This window comes from Lissotriton helveticus, chromosome 1_1 (assembly GCF_964261635.1).
Source record: "Lissotriton helveticus chromosome 1_1, aLisHel1.1, whole genome shotgun sequence".
Lineage (NCBI taxonomy): Eukaryota > Metazoa > Chordata > Amphibia > Caudata > Salamandridae > Lissotriton > Lissotriton helveticus.
Genome location: NC_136057.1, coordinates 1,137,353,218 through 1,137,376,093, shown reverse-complemented (window position 1 = coordinate 1,137,376,093; position 22,876 = coordinate 1,137,353,218). Strand labels below are relative to the sequence as shown.

The following is a 22,876-nucleotide window of genomic DNA, read 5'->3' as shown; positions in this document are numbered from 1 at the left end:
TTAGGATATTGAAAGCCTGGGGAAAAAATCAATACACTCTAATCTATACTTAACCCGTTTCTTGCGCCCGCGATTTTGCGGAAGTACGGCACTTCCGCAAAACAGGCGGGGCCAACGGCAGCACTGGGCAGGTAGTGCTGCCATCGACCAATTGCCGACGGCAGCATGGAAGGGGTTAAAGTCTGCATTTCAGTTCTTTGATGACAGTTAATAGCTCACAGTTTGTTATTAATTTTTTAACTTCTAAACTGCAAGTAACAAAAGGAAGTCTCTGACGAAAGCAGTAACCCCTTGACCTATTTGCATTATGTTCACTTTGTGATTTGATTTGTACACATTCTTTGCAACAGGCATATTAACCCTCTGCACTACCTTATGATAAATAAAAACATCCCCGCCAAAATTTCCACTAGACAAAACTTCGTTCTCTCTCCAGAAATAACATCAATCTGCGGAGTAGGCTTGACATTTTTATTGTTGGCTGAAAATTGCTGGAGGTCAGGAACGCTTCAGCGGGTGCTTTTAAGAACAATATAAACAAGCAAACAGGCGCCCCATGTAAAGTGAGCACCCGGTGTGGTGGCACCGGTCGCACCGCCCTAGAGCTGGCCATGCCATCTAAGTCCCCTGACCTCCACCCGCTGGAGCACCACAGCCTCACATTTGCCCCATTTCATCATTGTCACTCGCCAGTGTGCAACTTCCAGCAGCATCACGGCTTTCTAAGACATTTCTATTTATCTAAGCACTAGCAAGTCGATAAATCTGGTGGTGGTTCCTCTAACTTTCCTGCACCTGTCAAGACCTAGTATACAGCCAGGCAATCAGTCATGGTCAGTGTGTCCTCGTAGGTGCCTGATTTGGTGCTAATCTGCTAATTGAGTGCCAGTGCAAGAAGAGGGTAGAAGGATGCCATATCATTGTAAATATGGCACATACATGCTCCCTCCTTTTAATGCATTGCAGTGCAGCAAGTTCCTTGCTGTGTTGTTTGAAAGTTTGGTAAATCCAGGCCTAAATTCTCAGCAACACAACATCCTTGTTACTCAGCCTCTCATTATAATGGCAAGTGTAATCTAGAAGGCATTCAGCAGATGGACCTGCATTCCAGTTGAGCACAAATACTTCATTAACACATCAATGTTTTTGTCAAAAGTTTTGAAATTTTGAATTTGGAAAACATAGAGAACATGGATGTCTGACCTGCAGAATTTAGAATGGTGAAATAATGCCAAACGGGGCAAAAATCCTACCAGTCTATTGGTATTTCTCTGGACCATATTGTCTGCCTGGATTAAAATGAGGACCTTAAAAGATGCTGAAGCTGGGGTTCATTTTTAACTGTCCTCTAAACCTTTAGGCCCAGGTTGACCAAGTACTCAAGTCCTTCATATGACATGAAAGGCCCCCCACATTCTCTGAGACTAAATTGAACTTCATCACTTAGAGGGTCATTGGCAAGTACCCTCAGTTTTATGGGCATTCAGATATACAGTTAAGCAATGCAGCCCAAATCGGGTGAGACGCTACAAAATGCCAATAAAAACAAGTTAGAAAACAAATCTGGCAATGCATGTTGCAATGCAGTGGTTGTCCACATCCAGCAGGGGGAGCTGTGTTGCAAGTGCTGGGAGGACCTTTGTCACTGGGCTTCAATTAAAACCCAGGACATTCTGAGCTAGTCCTCCCAGCCACAAACCAGCACCCCTGCATTTCACCACTGTACTGGAGGATCCTGGAAGCTGCCTGGGTTAGCCTCCATGATCAGCTGGAAGAGTTTGAACAGCAGAGAGATAGTAACTAAGGAGATTGTAATGCGTCCCCAGTGTACCACTTTTAAAATGGGAAAAAGTGATGTATCCGCGGTGGAAGGGGCTTGTAAATAAGCCCTTAAGTGTATATTAGTTATTATTAGTATTTGGCATTTAGGTGCATATGCGTTTTGAGAGGGGTGTCCGGTTGAGTTCGCTGTGAACTTTGTCATAACCTTCCATGTTCTATTTAAAATATTTTTTTGTGGCATGAAATAAAATGCATGCATATATATTGCTTGTTTTCTTTGGCTTGACTATTAGCCTGATCTTGACATTATGAGAATGTTTTTAAAGTGCTTAGAATGCCTAGCAACATCAATTTGAAAACACACATTATACATTAAAAATCCATAACATTTCCATGTTGACCCTTTACTTAATGTGATGCTGACTTCGAATACCTTTATCTTACTTTTTTAAAATTATTTTTATTAAGCATAAAACATATGCTTCAGACAGAAAACAATCCGGTGTACATGATGGATGCCTTGACATATACATTTATACAGTGAATTCCACATTTCAGAGCTCCCTGCAGCCTGCCTTTTCAGTCAACACAGTCTGGGGTAGAGTTCTCTTACACAGTTCCCTTATTACCCCTATGCCATCCCTCATGCCACTGCCCACTAACTGCTATATTTCGATCAAGTCCCCCATATCTTTTCCCATTTGCATGGGCAGCCTCTGCTCTGGTATATTGACTCCTCCGCTCGTTGATACCAGTCAAGGTCCTTCTTCAATGATTACAGTGTTGGGGCTTCCCCTGCACTCGGTACTCTGGCGATATTTCTTTTAGCCACTCCTCCTGCAAAGGCAAGCCAGATGTTGGCCCATTTTGACTAGACTGTCTCGCCCGTCACTCCCAGGATATGCCATCTCGCCTCTACCGGGACCTGAGTACCCACCAGTGTTGCCATCACCTGGGCCAAGCCACTCCAGTACCTTTGAATCTTGGGGCAGGACCACAAAATATGGAAGAATGTTCCCCTCCCACCACACCCTCTTGCACACTCCTCTAAATCACAGTGTCCAATGGGATACTGTACTGTCCTTACTTAGGGTGTAAGACCTATGCAATACATAGAGCTGAATTAGCCTGAACCGTGCCCTTATGGCTATTTCTCTGGGGCTCTGCAGGGCTGCAGCCCAGTTGTCATCCTCTAGCAGACCCATGTCCAATTCCCATGCCACCCTCAAGGGGCCCATACAGTCTGGGGAGTTCTTTATTAGTTTCCTGTATGTAAGGGATATAGCTCTATCTATCATTTGGTTGAGTAGAAGTCTCTCTTCGAGTGGCATGTATTCCGGTAGTGGTTCCCCTTCCTTCAAGTGACAATGAAGTGTATGTCGCCATTGCAGGTATCTAAAGTGTTCCCCCACCCCCATCTGGAATTCCGTCTTTAGGCTACTAAATTCAGTCATTTTCCCTCCTGTCCAGACATCTTTCAGAAGTTCCATGCCTATGAGAACCCATTTGTTGAAGCCTTTCAGGCGCCTCACCTCACCTAGGAAATCTCCCTTCCATAATGGGGTTTGTTCCATAAGTTTGGCCTCCCAACCTACCAATGTCGTTGCTTTCCTTCATGCTGTGACCACTGTATGTGTTTGAGTCGGGAGGGATGTGTTGCTTTTTTTCCTGTAGAGCTAAGCCAAGTAGGTACCCTTACCCATTGCTAGTCTGTGGACCCGGTATGCCGGCTGCTGGTTCGGTGAGAAGACCCACCTATTGGTATTGATAAGTTGTGTAGCCCAATACTATTTTTCTAATATCCAGGACAGCCAGTCACCCCTCATATATCCCCTGCTGTAGCTTTTTCAGGGCAATCCTGGGGCTACCACTCCCCCACAACAACGTTTGCTGCTCTGACTCAACTGCCCAAAAGAAAACTTCTGAAATCTGATATGGTGTGTTCTGTATTGCGTACAGTAGGGGTGGAGAGCCATTATTTTAAACAGAACTGCTCTACCGATAAGGGAGACTGGTAGATGTAGCCAGTGGGCCACGTCCCCCCTCAGCCTATCCAGCTGGGCATATATGTTTAGCTGCATGAACTCCTCCTCCGAATTTGTGATCCAGGTGCCCAGAGATTTGAACTTCTCTTTATGAACTAGCTCATTGCACGCCGATTTCAGGGCTGGGGTCTCGCACACCAGGGAGAACACCAAGGATTTGTCCCAGTATAAGTGGTAGCCCGAGTACGCACCAAATGTCTGTAGTATATGGATGAGTCTGTGGAATGTTTGTCGTGGGCCATGGGCAGAAAGCAGAATGTCATCCGCGTAGAGGGAGATATATTTCTCCATCCCCCTCCTACATTGATACCTCTCACCAGCGGGTCTCCCCGCATCAAGGATGCCAGTGGCTCAAGCGCTAGCGCGAAGAGTATCAGTGAGAGGGGGCAGCATTGTCGTCTGCCCCTATGCAGTTTGAAGATTCTGGACACTGCCCCATTAACCCTAAGACGTGCTAGCTGGGCAGTATATAGAAACCTTATCCATGCACAGAACCTCGAACCAAATCCCAGCTTGGTTAGGACGGCAAATAGGTATGGCCACTCTATACTGTTGAATGCCATATGAGCATTGAGCGACAAGAGTGCCGCCGGTTCCCCCGCTTGTTTTTTAACTATATGCATTATGCCATATAGGTGTCGGAGATTCAACCTGGTGCTTCTGTGTCGCATAAAAGCGGACTGATCTGGGTGTATGAGGGATTTTTTGTCCGGCACCAGCTTTGGGATCCAAACCCATCTCTTGTTCGATTTCCACTATCTCTTGTTCCGAATTTTCACACTGTGCCCGTTTTTCTTTGCACTTAGCCCGGTCGCCGCCTGCACAAAGTCCATGGCCACCGCCTTGTATGTCTCCCAGAGTATGCTGCTTGACTCTACGGAATCCAGGTTTTCTGCAAAGTACTGTTGCATGCATTCTTCAAACTGTTCCTTAAACTCATGGTCTCTAAATAGATGGAGATCTAGCCGCGGTGGGAGAGTTCAGTCTCACACAGGCCAATGCAAAAGTACTTTGACTGGGAAGTGGTGAGATATCCCCCGAGCCCTACGGCACCCCCTTGAAATAGTCCCACTGTGGTGGTGTGTCTGAAAATGTGGTCTAGCCTCGATCCACTTCTAGCGCCGCTGAACCTTTATCTTACTTTTTAACCACCATATGTTTGCAACATTTTGCCTTCAAAGTTCACATAATTAATGTATAATATTTGTAACTTTTGAAGTACAAAAATATAGGCCGATCCGACCTGAATATATGATGTTACAACGCAAACAATTACAACGCATGCCTTTACAACGCATGCCTTTACATCGCAACTACCATTACAACGCATGATTTACAAGGCATGTCATTACAACACCGTTTTAGAAACAACGATTACAACAGATACAATTACAACGCATACCATTACAACGCATAATACTTTTGGGGCAACAGTGGGGTAAGTGTTGGATAGTGGAGGGGTAAAAATTACTATTCCCACTCCAATGAGTGTAACAGTAGGGTAAGTGTTAGATAGTGTAGGGGTAAAAATACTATCCCAATGTACCGCAAAACCCATACCCAACTTAAAACTAATAAATTCAGGATACTTTCTATACATCTATATAATACCATAGGAATTACCATCACATGAGAAATAAGCCTGTTGTGGTCACCAAGTTTACAGAGTCAGGTGTTTCACAGAACCTCCCAGAGGTTGGTCTTTTTGAGTACGTGCGTGGAGACGCAAAAAGATGGCAGGGGCAAAGCTTTGAAGGCAGGGGGAGTCACAAGTGTTAAAATGTAATAGAACTGTAACCAATACACATAATTTAAGACTGTAGGTAAAAAGGAAAAAAGGTTGTCAACTAATGGCTTATCAATAGACTTTGAAACCACATTGTAATCTATCTGGAACAATCCAGAAGGTTCTGGAACAAGTCAGAAAAATAGACATTGACAGCACATGGAAATCCATCTAAAACAAGCCAGAATGTCCTGGAACAAGCCAGAAGTTTTAAAAACATCCATTTGATGGTGGATGCCATCTTTGATTTACAAATTCCATTTTCTTGGCTCACACCCTCTGCTAAACAATCGGAATTCCATTGAAGACATCACCTGTGTTCCTCCCACCAATCCAGCTTACCTGCGCACCCAGTAAATCTTCTACCTCTGTGAAACTAGCACTTCCTGGAGAGAATTCTCGACGATCTGCAATAGATACAAGAGATAAAAGAAAGCAAATTACATTTAATGTTTACCTTCTTCATGCTCCCCTGAAAGTCTGGAATTTGAGAGAAAAGGATCATGATTGAGCATCAGTAAAAGAACTTAGTGGACAAAAATGCAAGATACTTGATTTTTTACGAGGTAGTATTGACAGGTATATTGAGTCTAGGTTGAAAGAGACAATGTAAATAATTGAAACTGTAAATCAAAATCTGTAACTTTTGTTTTAAAAAACAACTATAGATGTGTTCTTGTTGTTGTTCAGGCACACCTACACTGAGAGGCAGTTGAGAGATGAGCCTGAAGGGTCATGCAAGGAAGCTGTCATAGAGTCCGCGGTTGGCTATTTTCTTATTTAATTCCATTCCCTTTGGTGTTTCTTTAGAATGAGTGTTGTGTACAACTCACTTGGGTAAGCATCAGGGGTGTGGAAGGACAAGCATTGTGCATCCCTCCTGCTGGGCTGGTTCTCAGGTTAGTCACTCTCTGTTCATAATTGTGGTATCTGACAAAATCCCCATAACATTACAAATAGTGACCTATTTACCTATACACCCCGATGAAGTAAAGCGAAAGTCCAACAAAAGCATGAAGCTAATAACTAATTTTAAAATGACGCAAAAGCTGAAAATGCAGGCTTTGCAGTCATAATGGAACATTGTGGGGACCAAACTGAAACTTCTGATGATCCCTAGGTCACCTCTAAGTGACACTCCTTCATCAAATGACAAGCCAAAAGAATGTCTAGCCCATGGGGCCACACATGAGAACCTTGGTAACTTTTAAATGATGTACATGCGGATGCTTTCCCCGGCATGTTTGTCTTTGATTGCACATGTATAGTGGGTCAGCGGTTCACCCTGTGCCTCAATATGGAAAGTAGTAAGATGGACAAGTTGCTATGGCCTCCTTCTGCAGATTCGATTCCTGACAACGTCGAACTGGCTCTTTGATAAGATCAGTGCCCATTTCAAATGATTGATATTCATTGTTAGCAAATATTTCTTTGCAAATGAACATACATCAATTTAATCTGCAAATCTGAAAAAGGAAACAAATTTACAATTACTGCGCATAATGCTATGAGTGGCGCTAAGAAACAAGACTGCTTCTCAAGTAGCACTCAAGACAGACTTCTGGATAAAATTAGCCCAATATCATCCTTGAAATGAGTTCGCCCCTCTAAATAGTATGTTGAAATGGAAAGCACGTAACACAATTATTCTGCTATTGTATGCCATCTCAACATTTAACCTGCAGTAATTATGTACTTTAGCTAGCATGTAGAGAGCTCCATCATAATTATGTACTCAGTGGTTATAGAAAGTGGTTCACTTTCTAGTCATTATTATACACAATGTGCCACTTGAGGGCTGGAGTATTGTGTAGTCTTTCAACATATTAATGTATCAAATTGTTAGCTAGCAGAAAGAAGATGTTTTTCAGTAAGGAAAATAACAACAAAAACAACAACATCGCAATAGTAAATGTGCATCGTTAGATAAACATTACAGAAGTGAATGAAAAAAAATGCTTTGTATAGGATCAACTTTTGTGCTAATGAAGGTATATACTCAATTGTTTGCGGAGTCCTTTCCGTGCAACCACCTCACATGAACTTGGCAAGTATGTATAAGGGAAAGCATTGCAAAAGGAATACACAGGCAAAAAATACCCTAGTCACTGGGGGCCAGATTTACCAGCATCTCATGCAGCGCAGTGCAGTAGCTGCAAATGCTGCACTGCGTGAGAAGGAGAGAGCAGGAGAGCGTCATATTTACAGATATATGACACTCCCCTCCCCTTTCCCTAGCACCAGCGCTAAAATCAGCAGTTGTGCACCACGGAGACACTTTTGCACCTTCCTGCAAGGGTATCTCTGTGAGTCTACCATAGGTTTTGTACTGGAAGGATATCCTTCCAGTAAAAATAAAATGCTTATTCAAACGTTTAAAACAAATCCACTTTGTATGTGTATACAGTGCAGCATACATGTGAAGTTGGAGAACAAGGGAGAAAAAAGCATTTCTCCTTCATAGCTCCTTTTTCAAGTGTGCACCGTTTTTTTTTTTTAATTTTCAAATCTGTTTATTGAATATAATGAAAACATAGGAAATCAAACAAGTGTGCTGTTTTTTAACACTCAACCCTGTCTACTTTTTTAAGTAAATTGGGTTTAGAGTCAGAAACCTCAGGTGAATGCATGGGAATGCCCATGCACCACCCGTGGTATGCCCGCTGCTTTGCATGACTTTTGCGGTATTTCCAGCGCTAAACAAGTTTGGCGCTGAAAAGTAAATCAGAAGAGAAGATTTTGCACTGTTGCTTCTCTTTTATGGTGCAAACATGGCGTAAAATCTTAGTAAATCTGACCCAACATGAGAAAAAGTTATACTAATGAAAGGCTTTGCCAGTTTTTACAGATTCTGAGCAGCAACTGAAGTAGTGAATTCTGGGTAAATGTTAGCTGGGCATTTCTATTGGAGGGGTATGCTGCGAAGTTTCTACGTGTGATCCTTGAGGGTCCTTAGGACTTTTAGTCAGCTGTAAATTGTTGTGGGTATTTCCTCTGTTGTGTTTGTCAGGGATGCTGAGTGGAGGCAGAGTTGACTCTTTAGGACCAGTCAGTAGGGTGTTGACACCATTAATGTTAGATAAAGCAAGTCAACCCTTGCTTTGATCCTTTGTCACTGTAAGTTGCAGATCTTTGGGCAAGATGAATGAACATTCCGTTTTGCAGGTTGAAAATTCCAAATATTTTTTTACTCGTAATTTGCGACTCGCAAAACGGAATGTACTGATGTGTCTCAGATACATTTAGCGATTCCCAATGGGAGTGCAAAAGACCTGCCTTATAAATCTTCATGGGGCAGGTCGCAATTTGCGACCCTTTAGGAATGGGTTACTATCACAGGGATAGTAGCCTGCCTGGGACAGCAGACAATCTGTGTTTTCTTTTTAAATAAAGCAACGTTTTATGTTTCAAATGCAGCCCGTTTTCCTTAAAGTTATTTCTTTTGCAGCTCTGAAGTAATCTAACACCAGCCCTCGGGGTTTGCTGATTATTTCATATACTGACCAAATGACTCCCTTTTTACTCTCCTTTGTTTAGAGTTACTTGGTTGGGGCTCAAACTCATTTTCTTGTATGAACAAGCACAGTCATAGTTTATTTTGGGAGCCTTGAGTGGCAGGGGCTCCCATTTTAAATGGTGATCTACAGTTACTCTACGGATGCAATCCTAGGGTAATGTTTGTTGGTGTGACTCGTGGAGACAAAGACGCAGTCAGTATTACTCCATCTACACAATAGTACATAAGTGTGTTCATTATAACAGGTCCCTTACCTGAGATATAGTTCTGGGACATATCGCCATGGACCATTACCTGCCGATCTTTCTGCAGGTCATGACAATGCATTGTGACCCTCATGGAACACTATATCTCTACGTGGAGACTCCTTCTCATCTCATTGTTATGCAATGAGGCATATATGGTTGCTTTGCACTGATTAACAGGGTCATACTGCCAAGCACTCAGACTTTTTCTGTCTCTTGGCTAATGGCAAGATCCACCACAGCCCTAGTCCTTCAATTTGTAGTGTTAAATCAACTTTGACTCAGGCCCTCATTATGAATTCCCTGGATTTATCCCTATTATGTCTGCTCTCTTGGAGTTACCAATAGCGGGGGGAGTTCCTGTAGATCTCATAATTATAATGGGGCTGGTAACTCCAAGACCATCAGAGTTATGAGGCCACTGATAATAATACTCTCCAGTTACCGTAATTGGATTTTTGTAATTTTGGTGTCATTTTGTTTATTAAATTGTTTTCTATTTTTATAAATTGGAGAGGGATTTTTATTGTGTGTTTTTTTGACTTTTTAACTGTTTTGGCAATTCTAAATGCTTTACACAGTTTCTTAAGTTAAGCCTGTCTTATGCCATAGCTACCAGGGGTGGAGCTCAGGTTTACTTATTGAACCTGTGTCTTGGACCTGGCAGATTTTGGACTTACTAATTGTGAATGGCTCCCTTCCTCCCCACTAAGAGCACATTTTCTTGCAGTGCCCGTCTGTGAGGAGCTGCTGCATCAGCCTGGAGGCCGCAACTCCACAAGATGAGCACCCACCAACATGGATCTAGAGCCCTCACCTGCTGAAGACCAACGTCTGCCTGCATCAGGCCCATACACCACCCTTGCCCAAAGCAAAGTCTCATCTGCCTTTGCCCAGACACATGGACTGCCAACAAACCAGCCAAGCGTGTGAAACTGCCATGCACAGCCCCTTCTCCGACTCTGAAGCCCAGGGATGTGAAGTCGCTGACCACAATGGCCTCTGTCTCTAGTTCACAATGCTCTTTAAGCAGGTAATTGATAGTGATCTTCACCTACGCATCATCTACCCTATAGTATTTATCGATGGTGAGTGAACTTCTATTAGAAGGAGAAGGGGGCAGGCGGGGGAGTCAAGCAGCATGAAGGATATCAACATTTCACTAGGCCTTCCAGAGAGATTGCCACCATTTATCATGTACCTGAACTACCTTTGCCCTGTGTGGTAGTTTGTTTTCCTGTATGATTGAAATACTTTAACTGAAAGATAAGCACTGGGATGGGGAAAGTAGATTATTGTGTCTTTTGTTTGACTGTTGCGTTCTGAGCACTTGCTTCCAACTCAACCTTCATGAAAAGCCTTTGGCTGGTCGTCAGAGCTACACTGACAGTCAATTGTGTACAATGTGCATTTATCCAGTTTGAAGAGCTGCCCCAAAGTGCGACCTCAGGGCAACAGTAGCAAACTAGCCCACAACATGGTTGAGCCGAGTATCCCCTGCCTGCACCGAATGTTAGTCTGATGCTGATGGTCAGAATTCCGCAGGACTCCATCAATGGCACTCCGCACATTTGTATTGAATCCATATTCTCGTGTTGCCGTTAAGCAAGAAGCACATCTGAGTGTAAGTGTGGCTGTGATACATTGGTGCAGCTAGCACGAGGTGCACCATGGGATACCCTGAGGGATAGCTCATTGAGACCAATCAGTGCAATGAACACTACGCTTGGACATGATTGAGCCTGCTCTGGGTTTAATGAGATAATAGGGTCTGCCCAGATGAAACTTCTGATGATCTCTCGTGAGAAGATGTATTGACTATATCTAGTTCTTCCTCATTAGAGGGTTATTTTTGACCATCATATCCTTTCCCACCTCCTCATTCTCCTCCTCCTGATTTATCTATTCCCACACACGACACAGCTTTCTTTCCACCACAAAGGACCAAGCTATATTTTGCAATGCGTGCATTGTGAAGATATTTATGTGGCTGGCCCCGTGTTTGTACAGTGTGTGGTAAGGTAAGGTAAAGTAAGGTAAGGTAAGGTAAGGTAAAGTTTATTGTGCATAGTTAATTAAAACCAGTGCAAACATGTTACAAAAGGATCATAAAATATCATGATTTAAAACCGTTAAAAAATTGAGCATATAATTAAATAAAAGAACAGTGTGGGTGTCGATGCGCCTTTTTACAAAGATTGGACAATGGGTTCCTTTACTTCCTTCTGACAGTCTGCTTGGTAACCTGTGTCTACATTGTTGATCCCCGGTTTTAGGGGTCTTGGAATTCTTTGCTCGACCATCGCGAGGAATTTGACGTATCTGCAGTTCAATTTGGTGTTTTGAGGATTCAGGCAGGCGAGCACCGTTTTGATTATTTATATTTGTCTTTGCCTTTTTTTTTTTTTTTTTTACTGCTTTGTGCTAACGCATTATTGTTTTGATGCGCTCGTTCCTTGAAGGCCACAAATACCAGCAGCACAGCCTAATGCTAGAAGGGCCCGGCCTGGCAGAGGTCACCGGAATCTCGGTTGGTGTACCTTCTAGCCTCGCATACTTTCTGGCCTTAGCAACCATCGCTTTGGACATGGACTCCCTATTCCGCGCATGCGCTACACTGCAGGCAAATTAATGATCTACTCAAAATCTGCTGCGGCGCAGCCTGTCCGATCCAACTTTGATCGCTTTTCGTACAGAAGAAAATGTGTTTTTAATAATTGTAGGTGGCACAGCCGAAGGTCTGAGGCAGGGTAAGGTCAATACTAATGATGTTAATTGAGAACTATTCCGAAAACAAACTGTACAATATTATACTCAGTGAATACCAGTTAGGCCAGCCAAAATCTAGGGCGAATGATCCAAAAACTATTTTAAATAATTCATCAGCCCCTAATCAAACTGCTGTAAATAGTGCCTGCCTTCTTTGTCTCCACCCAGTAGCCAAACATCTATCTCACAGAGTCAGTAAATCTTGGCAATACGTTTTGGACAAAAATGAACTGTCAGCTGTGTCTGTCTGAGTTCTACAACTTTGATGTATTATACAGTTGTGCTGTGCATTTTAGATTACAGCTCATAGATATAAACAGTTATAAAGAGCGAGAGACGGGTGAGGTTACTTTGCAGGCCTGGAATTGTAAGAGGAACCCTAATTCAGGCCAAAATGTAAGGACAAAATTAATTTGTTACTGCCGCATCTGAGGCAATCGCACAATACTAAAATAGACGACGGCCAGAAGTAAAGTCAAATTAGGTTTTTGTTCTTCCTTTTTTATTACACATATGATCATCAAGCGACCATTCACATAAACTGGCAATATTTAAATATGAAAAAACTAGAAACATATACACACCAAACTTAGGGGCCGATTAGGATGGAGGATTTTCCGCCTCCTCCGGGCCGGCGGAAGCCACCTCCGGCCCGGAGGAGGCGGAAAATCCTCTGCGGAGTCACCAAAGACCCACCGCCGCATTACGATGGCTGGTGGGTCTTGGTTTCTGTCCGCTGCTTTTCCGCCGCGGTCGGATTACAACCGCTGCGGAAAAGCTCTCCTTTGGCTGGCAGTGTCTATCAGACACCGCCAGCCAAATTAGGAAACATTAGTAAACATGCTTTTCCGCGGCGGTTTTTCCGCCGTGGAAAAGCATGTGTACTTTTGATTTTGGGGGCCCGTTGCGGGCCCCCAGGGTGTGGACGGGTGGGGGGTGCACATGGGGGGTACCTATGGTACCCCCCAGCATTTACATGCACAAAGCGGCAGGCACCGCGCGGTGCCTGCTGCTTTGTGCATGTAAATGTAAAACATGCACTTTTAACATTGCGGCGGGTGCTGCTTGAAGCAGCACCCGCCGCAATGTTAAATATCCAGGATGTGACCGCCAGGGTGGCGGTCACATCCTAATTTGCACGGAGGGACCCCGGGGGTGGGGGTGGGGGTAAAAACGCGCCAGGACATCAACACCTTCCTCAGCAAACTTTTTATTTTTGGTGCAGGGGGCTTGGCGAGGGCAATAGTGCGCCTCTTTGGTACTTCTCGACAGACGCCCCACCCCGCGTAAAGCTGGCCCTTTCCTCACACTGGGAAGTTATTTTTAGTTGGCACGTCTGGATCCCAGACATTTGTTTTAAAAGTAAAGACTCCTCAATGGTTAATTCTGATCCTGAGTTGCCTCAGACTGAAAATCAAGGAGAAAGTCTTCTATACTGTGAAGTGAGAGCAGCGACAGACAGCTACACAAGAAACAGGACTATGTGGTACCGTAAAGAAATGTAAATGTGTGCAATTGTTAGACCTGTCAGCCGTAATGTTGTCTTCCCCCAAGTATTTGCCTTACTCCTCCAAATTTGCCTGAACGTGCTATGTTGGTCTTAGGACTCTATGCACTTTACCACTGCTAACCAGTGCTAAAGTATTTGTACTCCTACCAGGGGATACCATAGATGAACGCGATTGGAACTATAGTTGTACACAGTTGCAACTATTAACATCAAATTGTAACTTACGTATCATTCACTTTAAATTTCTGACAAGTGCCAAAGGTGTGATGCATTAAATGCAGACTTTTTGCATATGTCTTGGGCATGCCCCCAGATCCATATGTATGGGCAAGAAATTACAAGCGCACTCATGACTATGCTGAATGAACAGATACCGAATGCACCACTTATTTGCCTATTAGAAATATACAAACTCAGACAAGCGAAGAGATGGAAATTTGTAGCTGTAGCACTATTACTTGCCATGCGTCGTATTGCAAATAGATGGGGTAGCAAACGACCTCCCAGACTTAAAGACTGGTTTACTGGCATGTCATACTGTAAAGAGACACTAGAGGTTTATGTGGAAGAATTACCGCAAGCACCCATGCCTAGAGACTTTTGGGAACCTCTAGTACAGTACCTTCAAGCAACACATGCGGACAGCTGAACTACATTGTAATGTTTGATTGCACATGATAAGCTTGCAATATCTGTTTACACAAATGTAGTGGAAGGTTGATACAACAGATGTTAGGATTATAAAAATGTGCCAAATGTGCTATATGGTAGCGAACTGCGGATATTTATAATTGTCAGATGATCGGGATTTGTTAGAATATTGAATAGCTTAATAATGTACAAGACCATAGGTGCCTTTTGATACGTAATTGTATGCATGAGCAGGAAGTACTCGGTTTGTATTGTGTGTGTTTTCATTGCTTACCATTTAAAAAAAAAGAAAAACTGTACAGATACACAGTTTTATTGATAAACCACTTAGCATACAGCACTGAAATGATAATGCATGGATATGGGGATTCTGTGAATATTTATGAATTGTGCTTCACCAATTAAAGTGGTTTTATGTTTTTTGATCATAAAAAAAGTATGTGTACTCACGCCCTAAAAACATGGTAACATTGGCTTTTACCCATCTGCATGTGTAATTTACCTCTAAGTGCTTAGAAAATTGGTTCTACATGTATACCCAGGGCTTGTAAATTAAACACTACTGCTGGGCCTGCAGCACTTATTGTGCTACCCACTTAAGTAGCTTCGCCAACCTGTCTCGGCCCTGACATTTCAGCCTGTGTGTGCAGTTTCAAAACTACCATTTTGACCTGGCAAAACAAACTTCTTGCCAGGCCTAAACCTTCAGTTTTAAAGCAATGTATATAAAAAGTAGGACATGTACTTTTAAGTTTTGCTTGTCCTGTTAGTGAAAAACCCCCAAAATCAGTTGGAACAACTGCAAGGCCCACCTCTCCCATAGGATCACTTTGGGGTTGCCTTATGACATGTAATAAGGATAGGTTACACATGGGAACAGGTACACAGTTCCTGTTTGGTGTCTTTTGAATTTGTATGAAAAATCCTCTTTGATGGTAAAGTCACATTTTGAATTACAATTTTGAAAATACCATTTTTAGAAAGTTGGCATATTTCTGCCTTTACCATTTAGTGTCTGCAGCCTGTTTCTGGACCACATGACCAGGCGTAGTTGGCAATTTGTCTTTGTGTATTCCTCCCAGACAACCACACACAAAAGAAACCTATGTGTGCCTGGATGGGCCATCAAGGGCAGGACGGAGGCAGCTGGACGCAACCCCACTCACACCTGAATAGGCTGTGTCTTGCCTTAATACATATGATGTCATAATCCCTGTAGTTAGTCTGGAGCCAGAGCAGGGGAGGTAGGAAACCTGAGCACTTCAAAGGGAATCCATCAGAGATTTTTTCCACTTCAAAGAAGGCACCAGGTATAAATATTGGCACTTAGACACCAACCCTTCAGTACACTACTGGACATGGGGAAGACTCTGCCAAGAAGAATGACTGCTGTGTTACTGAAAGGACTGACACTCTGCTGGACTGCTGTCCTGAAGGACTTCTGCCCTGCTGAGCTGACCTGCTACCCTGCTGCCCATTTGCTTGCATGAGAAGGATTGGACCTGCTACCTGTACCCAGGACCACCAAAGTGACTCCAAGGGCTAGACACTTTTAACCAGAACTTGGACTCTGCAACAGTGGGTCTTACCCTGCCAAGTGGTGCCCCCTCAGTCCTGGGCCCTGGGAAGCAAGTCTGAAGGTGATCTGTTAGCCCATCTGTGAATCCATTATGGCCAATGCATCTCCTCTATTGTGAAGCGCCACCTCAAGTAGAAATAATGCATTCCTCTGATGCAAGAACTCTCGCAGCCCGCAGCCCCATCAGAACCGCCTCTGCGTGATGCATGCCCAGTGCAGGCTTTTGCATCACAAGCCCCTCATCGATGGCAACCATTATGACAATACAGGACTTCACATCGCAGCCTCACAGCTCCCCAGGAACAATGTTGCTCGACGCATCTCTAACCTGTACCTCGCATCGCCTCATCTGCGCGACACATCCTCATCATGGGACCTCGCAATACTCCGCAACCAGGATTTAAGGTACTCTTGATCAGCAGGCCTAACAGGGACCCTGTTGCCAGCCCATGTACAATTTCATTTAACATGAACTTGTGACTTTGTCCTGGTCCAGCAGGACTAGATAACCACAGTTAGCATGTTGTGCTTTTTGGCACTATATTCTTGGACATTTTTAAAATTACATAACCTCAGTTCCACTGATTTAATTTGTGTCATTTCGGTCTTTTTTTATTTATTAAATCTTACTCTTTTTTTCTAATTTGGTGTTGGATTTTTTCTTGGGTTATGTTTTCACATTATCACTGTTTGAAGCACTGCATGCATTATTTACACATTTCCTCTAAGTTAAGCCTGACTACTCTGTAGCAAGCTACCAGAGGTGGAGCACAGGATAATTTGAAGTTTGATTGTGACTTCACACTGACAAGAATTGTGGTTGCTGCTTTAGAAGAGTTTCATCCCCCTCAACCAGTAATTCAATTTCTTAAAGAAATTAGTTAGTCAGATATAAAATGTGCTGGTGAACCTATCTTATACTATGTGCTGTGCATTTGTAGGTTGAGTCTACCTGACAGAGCAAGATCTTACAGGGGCTTACAGCCCCTCCATTCCTTTCCATTGATTAGCTTTATTGCCAGTCAAATTTGCTAACTTCGTATTCAATGGCTTTTGTCCCAGCTTGTCCTTCTTGGGTTTCCACTCCCCTAGAACATAGCCTCGTAACCATCACTCTGAGTTCTTGATCGCATAATACTTTTTTACCAGGCAATACTATTGGGGCTGTCTTACATCATTATAGGCCCCCTGGCAATGAAGTGCACTGGGCCTTGCCTACACAACCAATCACAGGAATACAAATATTTAACAGCAAATTAGTGTTAAATTATGGTCTAGAATGGTTGGATTCTATCCTTCCATTGACCACTTTTAGGGAACTTTTTTCTTTCTTTTTGGTTAAGGACCCCATTAGAGTTTATGGATTTTCCATTCTCTCCTTCTGCCCCCCCTCTTTTCCCATCAAATGCCTATTCGTGCACCCTGTGTTGCTCTCTGGTGAACATCTCACCTGCCCTCTCACTCTATGTTGTTTTCACCCTCGTGTGCTATGCCCTAGTGATGTTGTGACTGTTGGATCCTTCTTGCACTTTGTATGCTTCTTCTGCTTCACTCTAAATCATCACACATTTGTGCACCAGTGAAATTACACGACTCTCAGCAGCAGTTGCATTATCACACCTTTTCCTTTTTGAATGTAGTTATTTTGATGATGTTGCCAGCACTGGAGGAAAATCTTGATGCTATAGAGCATTGCCAAAAGGCATTCACAGTGCCAATAGGTCCCAAAGATGAAACCTATTCGCTTTGACAATAATTGCCTTAAACTGCAGCTGACTATCTTATACTGTGTGTAATTTCTTTTCTCCAATTTTTTGACTTGTATATCCACACTGCTTTTGTCACAGGCTGAGGTCATACTACTATTTTAAAGCCATTTTTCCTCATTGTATTGAAAGGAATTCAAATCAGCGACCATCAGGTAGGAACAAACATCTGAAGTGATTGTATTACCAGCTAAGCATTCCTATAAGAACAGTGCACCCCCCTCCCATTAATTGGGCTCATACTTACTGTTGATTTGAAGTGTATGCACTGTGTTTGTTGAAATGTCTTGTAATTTTAAACATCGTCTCTACACCCCAGTCCATTTGCAGTCAGGATCACAGTTCCTGCAGTATGTGTGGAGTAGTTTCATTGTGTAAATTTAAATTCATCATAATAAAAACCAGTGAAAGATCAAAACAAAAATAAAAATGAACTACCTAGTGCAGTCAAGGTGATCTAAGATGAAAAATAAAGAAAAAAGAATATTGCAAACGCCATAGATACAATTGCTCACAAGAATAAAATAGTTAAACGTCTGGATCGGTACTGCTATGGTCCTCTAGCTGGGGTTACACTATGCCCAGAGTTTTCATCAGTTTCCCAATCGTGGTAAAGATTTGTAGCACAAAGCACGCCCTAGTTGTTTCTCTTACTCTCCATAGCGAAAACTCTCTAAAAGCTGGTAATAAATGCTTGCTACAAATGTCACTTAAACTTGAACAGATACATACATTGTGCTCTAAAGTTTCATTGTAGTTGTGACAGATACTACAAGAGCTGTCAAACTGATTCAGGAAATATAGAGAAGTCGAAACCTTAAGAATTTCTGTTTAGTTGCAGCCTCCTGGGTGGGATCAATTTATTAGTCAGTGCCATCTTAACGCATGGGCACGCTGGGCAGTTGCCCGGGGGCCCCTCAAGCATAGGGGTCCCCTGTAGACCAGAATTTAACACTAATTTGCTGTTAAATATTTGTATTCCTGTGAGTGCTTGTGTAGGCAAGGCCCAGTGCACTGCTTTTCCCAGGGGCCTATAATGCTGTGAGACAGCCCTGATAGTAGAGCTTGGAAGAAAAGTATGATTCGATCAAGAACTCTATGTGGGGGTATCTTGTCACCCTGAGCAGGATGGATATCCAGAGCGACTCTGTAATCCCTTACGGAGGGTGTTTTTATTGGTTAATATTGGCATAATCAGCAGGTCCTCAATAGGCGGGAGGTTGTGTTCACTTAGTAGAGCTGCAATGGTTTTTCCCCAAGAGTATGGTGTCTGGCAGAGGGCTGCACGGCAGCTCTTGACAAATCAGACCCCTCATGGAGCCATTGCTGGAATTAGCACAATCACAAAAGTAATCATTATTTTGGGATACATAGGCATACTTAATAGAAGGAAGATATAGTTCAAGGCGGCTCATGATATGACAAGTTGAATATTGAAGATTCAATAACTGTGCACTTTGCATACAAATTGTTTCTAATTTGTCCATTTGCTTCACCTTGAGAACTAGTGCAGCATAGTATGAGACTTGAAAAAGTTTGGCACTTAATGCTTTGGCCATCCTAATAACTGGGTAAACCTTTTCAAGGATTTGGCTACTATGGAGGATGCAGATTTTAGTTTCTGCAGGTGTTGCAAGGAGGACAATTTAGTACTAAAAAAAAGCCCAGGTACTTGGGGGTGGCTGATGTTTCCGACAATCCATTTTTCAAGTTTTCAATGAAAATTCCTGGTCTGCTTCTTAAAGGGAAAGCCATTTATTCACATAAAGCGATTAGTAACATTCTTTGATCTTTTTATTAAATTAGTAAGGCAGGTATAATCTGTTTACAGAAATGTATCAAGAGAAATATGGTTGGAGTCATCACTAATGCAAACATTACAAACAGGTTCCATTTAATAATTAATCCCTATTCTAAATAAAAGTCCAGAATTAAAAGCCAATAGCACCTGTAAACATTTTGAGAAAAGAATGGGATCAAAAGAGCATGGAAGTTTAAGATCTAATTAGGTAGTCAAACTCCCCATAAAGAACAGTCTGTCTATGAAACTCAATCGAATTTCAATATCCAAAGAATATAAGCATAAAGTTGCAGTGGTAATCTATGCAAATAAAGCCTCAACAGGGAAAATAAGGGACAGCAGGTGCAGCAGTAGCTACAATCGTCAGGGACAAGAAGGGTGGTTAACATTTTCCAAGAGAGGCTAGGAGCATCTCCTCAGAAGAAAGCCTCCAGCCTAAGTCCCTATTCTAGCTAGAAACATGCACGAATATAAAACACAGAATACAAGTAAACAACATTATTGCAAGTCTTATCACTTCAGACCAATGGAAACACACCTTTTGATTGTGAGCAGGCTTTGTTCTTCCTTGGAAGCGTTAACCTTGGTTCCCAGGGAATCTTAATGCAGAGTCTATTCTATCATTTATTGAATGTTTCACTGCATTACAATGAACTATACTAAAGGCAGAAACATTTACTTGCAGATTTCTAGTTAGGTAATGCTTTTGTCTTTCACGTAAGTGAGAGTTATTAGTAAAATATTCAATTTGCTATTCAATAATATATGAAAACTACATAAATAGGAAGTTTAAGCTTGGTGCAAACAAGAGCATGTAGCTTAAACAAAATAATACATTTTATACAACTGGAACATTCTGCAGTAATGACGAAGATTCTAAGAAAGTCACTTTAAGGTTAAGCTATCAAATACATTTGTGCATAGTTCAGCAATTACTGAAGCTTTTATTAGTGTAAGAGAAATATAACAGAGGCCTAGCAGTGAATATGCCTGCCTAATGCATTTTGAATGTTTTGACTACGTGTTATCTTGCAGTGTGTTTTCATGTTAATATCCGAAGCAAATTACCAGCTTTGCTAATTAATTTTAATTAAAATGTTCCTCTTTCTCAGGTGTTTTACCTGTAACCAAATGTTTGAGTGGAGCGACATGTTGAGTTGTAAAAGAGCACCGTAGATACCCAAAGCAGAGAGTTTGAACCATAGTAGATTTAGGTTTACCTTAAGGAATGTAGCAGATAAATATACAAAGGAGATGTTTATGGATTAGATTTGATGTAATGCCTTGCGGATCAGGAGGATTAACAACGTAATATTGCCAATTGTTGCGCAACTGGGTCTGAAACCTGTTTGAAAAACTGGCAGAAGGTTGTTTAAGGTAGCCCATTCCATAAGAAGGATACTACGGGGCAGATTTATGTTGCGAATGCGCCACGTTTGCGTCACGCAACTGCGGCGTAAACGTGGCGCATCCCTACGACCCATTTACATTGTGACGCATCTAGGCAGATGTGTCACGTTGTAAAGCCCTGCGCCACTTGTGGGCGTTCCACCGCAGGGTGGGCGTTCCGGGGCAGGTGCGCCTCGCAAAAGTGGCTGAGTGAAATCTATAAGATTTCACTCAGTCACTTTCAGGCCAATGCTGCGTCAAAACCCTGCACCTGCTTGAAGCAGGCGTAGGTCTTGGCGCAGCATTGTAAAGATGGGGCACCCCCGAGCCTTGCTGGAGCTGCGTCGCGCTTGCGACGCAACTCCAACAATGCACCACCTTTACGGCACAGATGCGTCACACATCTGTGCCGTTTTTACCCCATGGTGCGCCGCATTGTAAATGCGGCGCACCATGGGTGGCGGAGCAGCGACGCAAAATAACTGGCGCATCCCTGGGGATGCGCCAGTTATCATAAATCTGCCCCTACGAGAATAGGGAAGTAATTTGCCATCCTCGTCCAGAAGAGCTATCAGGCGGTAGTTAACTGGAGCACATTTGGGGGCCTTTATATATAAGGGTTTGAATAATGGCCCCCTGCCAGGAAATAGGGATCGAACTTGAAAATATTATACAGTTGTAGACAGACCTCAGTATCTGGCTCCACAGTAATGTATCATGCTTTAAGACAGTGATGGGGACACCATTGGGAACTGGATCTCAGAAATTCCTGCATTTTGTTACAAGAAATGCTTTCTCCTCCTCTGTGATTTCCAAGCCTGCAGTAGTAAAGCTGTGGTGCGTTCTGTAGACGTTGTGGCTTCTCACAGGGGAACACATGCAGATGGGACTGGCACTGCTCTATTACTCCTCTAAGCAGTGGGGGCTGCGTGGGTACTTAAAGGTCTGTTTAGTCCAAGGCTGTCACTTCAATTGCCAGAATTACAGACAAAAGCTGTCCCTAAAGGGGTTGATGATGATGGACTGGAGATACAAATAATGGAGGGTCTATAAAATGTAATGATGGGCGGTCATGCTAAGCGCTATCAAAATTAGGGTGCCGAATATCAAGGCTTCACAGTCATTTCCACCTCTTTCATCCTCCACAAGACACTTCCTGCCACTATATTGCACACTTTCAGGTTCTTTTCATGCCTCCTCTCTCCCTTTGTCACTTTTTTTCTTTGCCTTTGTCTTCCTCCTTCTTCCCGCCTGTTGTTTTTTCTCTCTATTGCTTTGGGTCAATGTCTGCTGAGGAGACATAAATGTCTGTTACCAAAAATGAGTGCCAGTGGGCCACACCTGGAACCATCGGCTCACATCTAGCACTGCCACAGAGGGACTGCTTGCAGATAGTCAAACAGCACAGGAGGAGAACCAGTCCCACCTCCAATGTGACTTTAGCACAATGATGGCCACATGTGGAGTGCTGTTGGTGCATTTGGTATGTGACTTCAGGACTCATGTCAGAATGCTCCTGTTCATTGAAATACGGGGGCATTAGGATGAAGTCATATCCCATTCCCTCTCCCTCTCAGTGTTTGTAGCCTATGTCTGAAAGATTCACTATACTTATTTTATTAGGTGCAGTAGCATAACTGCTAAAAACAACCAGACAGTCAACATATCTGACTTCAGGGGCTACATATTAATATATGATAACAAATATCCCCAATTGTACATGGAAATGTATTTTCCAAGTGGATGTTGCAAATATCTAAGGAGGTCTGTGATCATATAAAGCCATAGGACTTCAGACCAAGTGCCTTTATAAAGCTATGGGACTCCTTATAATATTTCCTGTTGGCATATTGTAAGACATTGGGTTACTGGTTGGGGGGTGAAATCCTTCTCAAGCAGCAACCACAATGCTTCTGAGGGTGAGCACAAGCAAACCCTAAATTAACCTCTGGTTAACACTCGGGTAGCTTGGCACTGAAGAGTCAGGCCTAACTCAGATGTAATGTGTAATGTATCTGTTCAACACTTCAAACAGT

General features: G+C 42.9%; 1 protein-coding gene across 1 annotated transcript in view; it reads right to left on the bottom strand.

Moving 5' to 3' along the window:
- Positions 1-22,876, bottom strand: part of MGAT4C (MGAT4 family member C) — a 1,165,419-nt gene that overhangs the window by 279,666 nt on the left and 862,877 nt on the right. Inside the window, exon 6 of the mRNA XM_078656572.1 lies at positions 5,956-6,020. The gene's annotated coding sequence lies outside the window, so the exon portion shown is untranslated. The remainder of the gene's footprint in view (positions 1-5,955; positions 6,021-22,876) is intronic.